The sequence below is a fragment of the Kryptolebias marmoratus genome, linkage group LG23 (assembly GCF_001649575.2).
Source record: "Kryptolebias marmoratus isolate JLee-2015 linkage group LG23, ASM164957v2, whole genome shotgun sequence".
NCBI lineage: Eukaryota > Metazoa > Chordata > Actinopteri > Cyprinodontiformes > Rivulidae > Kryptolebias > Kryptolebias marmoratus.
Genome location: NC_051452.1, coordinates 9,129,300 through 9,134,635, shown reverse-complemented (window position 1 = coordinate 9,134,635; position 5,336 = coordinate 9,129,300). Strand labels below are relative to the sequence as shown.

The 5,336-nt window shown below is 36.8% G+C and overlaps 1 non-coding gene across 1 annotated transcript; it reads right to left on the bottom strand.

Annotated features, from left to right (window-relative positions):
- Positions 1-4,711: 4,711 nt before the first annotated feature.
- Positions 4,712-4,783, bottom strand: trnad-guc. Its single transcript has one exon. It is a non-coding gene; the product is annotated as a tRNA-Asp (tRNA).
- Between the last annotated feature and the right edge of the window lie 553 nt (positions 4,784-5,336).

The following is a 5,336-nucleotide window of genomic DNA, read 5'->3' as shown; positions in this document are numbered from 1 at the left end:
GGGGGGGGGGGGTTCTCGATGGGGTTCAGGTCTCGATCTGATGCTCCTTCATCCGCCCTGAACCTCCTGAAAGCCTGACTGTTCACCTCTGCCAGGAAAGCCAAGCTGAACCCTTCTTCACCTCACTGAAAACTTTTCTTTTTATCTCTTTCAGCATGGGTAATGGTTCTTTTTTTTCTAATTACTTTTGAACTCCTACCAGCACATTTCTTTCCATCCAGCTGCTCCACAGCAGTGGATTTTATACTTTTACTTGATAAATAAGGTTTAGTTCAGGCAATCATCTAATCAGTACCTCATTAAGTAGAATGAGATGTGCTGTGGGCTGTCATACATTTAGAGAGGCTGATTTCAGAAAAAATAGCAGTGGTCTCTTAATTTGTTCCTGAGCTGTATACTAATATGGGTGTGTGTATATAAATACACATTACTGTATATACCCAGAAATAAAAGTACATACATACACTTATATACTGCACATTCCTACAGGTGACAACCATATTAGAAACTGAATGGGTCTAAAACAGCATCAGATCAACAGGAACAGACTTCTAACTCCAACACATTTATATTTTTATTTATGTTTTACAGTTATAATGAAAATACACTGATTTATATGTGATGCTGGAGAATATAAAACATCAACAAGATTTCAGATAATGTGCATTTCAATTATTACAAAAACAAGCAAAAAACAAACATATTCCTAAGATGTAGTCTCGTGTTCACTTAAACCTGTGCAAAAGTCTTGATCTGCAGCTCTGATTTCTTCCAAGGAGCCAGACTTTCTTACTTTCTTAATTATTTTATCATATTTGTTCAAGTCTTTAAGATCGGATCACAAAAAGAATCAAAACTGTTTTTGTTTTGTTTTTTCTCTAAGGATTTAATTTTATTTTAATGATACCTTTATTCTAGTTTTTTGTTTTCCATGAAGACATTTTAAAAGTCTTTTATGGAACAAGATCTCCTAAGTAAACTGCAAAGTCAGTAGTTATTCATTCATCAGTGGTTTTCTTGCTGCAGAAATGTAGGCCGTTTTTTTTTATGTCTTGGCTAAATAAACGTGCACCTCATCTTTTTGTTGTTGCATTTTGTTTGCCAAGGTTTAGCAGTACTTAAAGTAAATTATGGCAACAAAGTGGCATGTAACGTATTTACATGGATAATTAGATCACTGAAATCCTATAACATCAATTAACATTTAAATTCGCTGTTGAAACATGCTAAGTGCACACTAGGTGCCCAGGAGAAGAATTGGTGGCATCCTCTGATTGCAAATCACTCGTGTAAAGTTAAAAACACAATTTGTTGCTTACATTTGGTTCTAATATCCACTTACGTTTGTCTCTGCTGACCAGTCGGAGTGGCCTCAGAACCTGACAGACTCCCAAGTGAATGCCCGCCGCTTGCAGAAAGTACTCCACAGTTCTGAGGACAACAAAAGCGGTTTTAATTTTGCATCACTTCAATAACAGAACTTTAGTTCTTTTGACTTGAGCAGCTCTGATGTGGCTGCGCATTTCTATTTAAAAATAAAAATAAAAGTGCAATACTTACTCTGCAACAAGGATCAGGGCATCCAGCTTGTACCAGTTGTTTTTGAGGTAGCTCCCCTGTGACTTGTAGAAACCCTGGACTGAAATCTTTGTCATCATTTCAATGAAGAAAAAGATGTACAGGAAAATTCCTGCTACCTGGATGGTTAGGATAAAAAAAGCCAAATATATTAAAATGGAATATATATATACAAATATATAAATATTAAAATGCATTATCAGAGTTAAAAAATAAATATTTTCTGATATATGTACATGTATGAGCTGATATCATTTGAACTGAGCTGGTCTAAACTCTCTTTCCGTAGCCATTATCTGTCTCAAACATGTCGGCCTGCAGGTGGAACGTTACAGATGTTTTCAATGATCCAACCACACAGGAGTGAAGCCTGTGTTGTTGCTGTTTTTTAAACTTATGGGGATTCTCCTGAGACTTCAGGAAGAGAGGTGCGGTGGAAGAAATGCTCTGGATGCCGTGATTGTTGCGCAGAGTAGACAACTGTTATCTGCTGGAGATTTCAGGCTTTACAGCGCCTTCAGCTGGGGGACAGACAGCATAAATGTTGCAGGGTAAGGTAACGCTGTTGTTTATATTCCTACCATTTGCTCTTTATGCTTGCATCTGGTCACACCCACGACCAATGAGTGACCCAGATAGCAAACAGCCTCCTGACCGGATCCAATCTGGATGTAGCATAGGCTTTGGAATGAGTCTGTAAAATGGACCCAGATCGGAGTCCACTTGCACAGCGGAACAAATCTGGAACAGATGATGATAACGTATGTGGATCAGATCCGGCCCGAACCCTATCCGGATCCATTCATAACCCACATCATCTGGCCCGGATTCAGTTAGGATTGGGTTTGGACCAAAGCTAGATACAGACAAAAATTAGCACACCAACCAGATTGCTATATAAAAATCAGAAAACCTCCAGTTTAACTTTAAACACATAAAAATATTTTTGTGTGACACTGCAAAAGTACTATAGTGGGGAATGGTGTTTGAATCACACTGTCCCCATCTCCAGGTAGGTGTGTGCATGTAGCTTGCAGAAGGGGTTTGGTGATCAGGTGGTCTTTGATTTTCCATCTGCATCAGTGGAGCGGGTGAAGGAGGGGCGCAGGCGTATGGCAAGGTGGTGGTGGAATAGAAGGAGCTGGTGGTAGTGGTGAGGGTCTGGGTCGACCCCTGATTCTCTTCCTTTGATGATCTTCATCCCCACTGTCATTGCCTGAATCTCCCCAAAAATGACTAAATTGGAAATTTTTTTTTTAAAATTTAGATAAAAAAATACACAGTTTTTTAAATAATCTTTCTAATAATTAAATAAAACATTATTATTAAGTATTATATTATTATATTAATAAAGCTGTAATTTAATACGTTAAAAGTATCATCTTTATTTTCCTTAAGGCACATATTAATATTCTATAAAAATCTCAAATTGTCATTAGTCAAAAAACTGTTACTTTTACTGAGCTATTCAATGATCAATGTATGCATAATTGTACATGGCTGCACTTCACTGTTCTCCATTACAGTTGTCTTAGCATGTGTGTTTGAAAGAGTTTAAGTTGAATTTACAGGATAAAATAATACTACAAGATACTAACATTGGTTTTGGCTTTCGCTTGGGTCGACTTTCCTCTTCTTCCTCTTCTGTCTGCAAATCTGAAGTGTTGCACGACAGTGATTTATTCAAGTGCTGTCGTGCTTCGAGGTACTGATCTAAAAACAGGTAGAACAAAATGAAGTCAAAACAAGTCAAATATATTTTGCCACTTGCATACATTTCTCATTATATATAAAAATTAGCTCACCACATGATTTAAGAATTCTGACATCATGTGTTGCCCAGTAAGCTCCAGGCTGCTCTGCATTTTTCACTGCCCTGTTCACTCTTTCATCACTTCTGTAGTTAGGCCAATATGCGACACCATCATTGCACCACATTGTCATTTGTGCACAATTTAAACCTTCAAAAAACTCTCCACTTTCATGGCCAAGGTCATTGTCTGTTGTCTGAAAGTCATTCAACATTGTGCAGTCATCTCAAATCTGTTGAAGTCGTTTTTCTATATCTGCACGGGTCCTCCGTCTTAAGGTGGAGTTGGAGACAGGCCCAGTCTTTCTATTCATCTAAAAGAATTTTTTCAGAAACAAAAGATAAATTGCACCCAGTGAAGAAAACTTTTTATATTTTGTTTCCATATACAGTATATTTGAATCAGAATTAATAATTTAATCATTCATCATCATGTTAATAAAATATCACATGGCAGTGATCAAAATGAACATGGTCATCAGTTTTAATATGGTATAGTTAAACAGTTTTGAAAATACCAAAAAAGTAATAATACACATATGAGGTTATCAGTTGAACTTGTTATCATAATTCTACAATAATTATGTTTTTAATATTGATTCTCTCGCACACACACACACATACACACACCTCTAAAATGTACCAGTGTTTGGAGTTTTTTTAATCAGCCTTTAAGACTCACTGTCCTTTGAAGATGCCAATGAGCCTTACTAACTTTTGTTTGTATCACATATTTACAACAAGGAGGGCTGAAACTAACATAACCACAAACAAAAGCAGAAATATATAAATGCACCAATGAACAAATACATTAATAAATAAATACACATATTTTTAAAATATATAAATTATTGGAACTAAGCTGTAAAAATAAATCTTAAGGTTTGGTGCATTTTAAGTCTATGAATTTCTTGATTGGTCCATATATATATAATCTGAGGGCAGTTAGGGTCTTTAGACAAAAGGCAGGTAATCTGAATACAAAAACAGAGAAGATATTAAGTGTTGGAATGTGATGAGATCGCTGCACTTGTTCATTTCAGTCAAGTACATATATTTAGATGTATGTACATTTCCAAAAGTATAATTAAAGGATGACTATAAATGATTGTGGAATTAATTAGCATTATTGCATTGTTTTAATGTTCTAACACATATTTCCTGAATTCTAAAACATAAAGGAATAATTTGTTTGTGAAATGATAATATAGGTACGCCACAACTGGGAGTCAAACCTGGATACTCCAGTTTAATGACTATTTGAAGCAGGTTTCGTCAGTTTTTAAAATGAAAAATGTTTAAAGAAACCAAAGAGTGATTTTTCTCCCCGTCGGGGAATCGAACCCCGGTCTCCCGCGTGACAGGCGGGGATACTCACCACTATACTAACGAGGAGATGTCAACATTTAGCCCCTCCCCCTGTCACACGTCATCTTAGCGCTCAGACAACACTTTGTTGTTGTTTTGCATTTATGCTTAATTTATGCTATTTTAGTTCTTTTAGTTATGGACGCCTTTTCTATCCTATCCTTCAGGTAAAAGTCTATATTTTCACTTCCTCTTTCACTTTTAGCTCGTTTTTCCATTTTGTTCGTTTACCTGGATGTGTGCTAAATCCAAAAGAAGCTTGGTGAAAGGCAGCTGAATGATGTACGATGGTGGCACGGCATGTTCGCCTGATAATGATGGACACAGGGACGATCCAAACACTTCTGCTGTCTTTCATAGCCTGTCTTCATAACTCATATAATATGGAAACCAGGCAACCATAGCACATCATCTGGTTCTCGTGGTAATATTACCTCTTCACTTAAGTGTAGGAGGCGCTGCAACTGTGTGCACCTGTGCAAACTCAATGTCTACGAAGAAGAGTGCAGCTTTGTGTACATTACTGCTAAAATAAAGACCAGAAGAAGAAGAGCGCCACTTACGGTGAAACACAACCGAG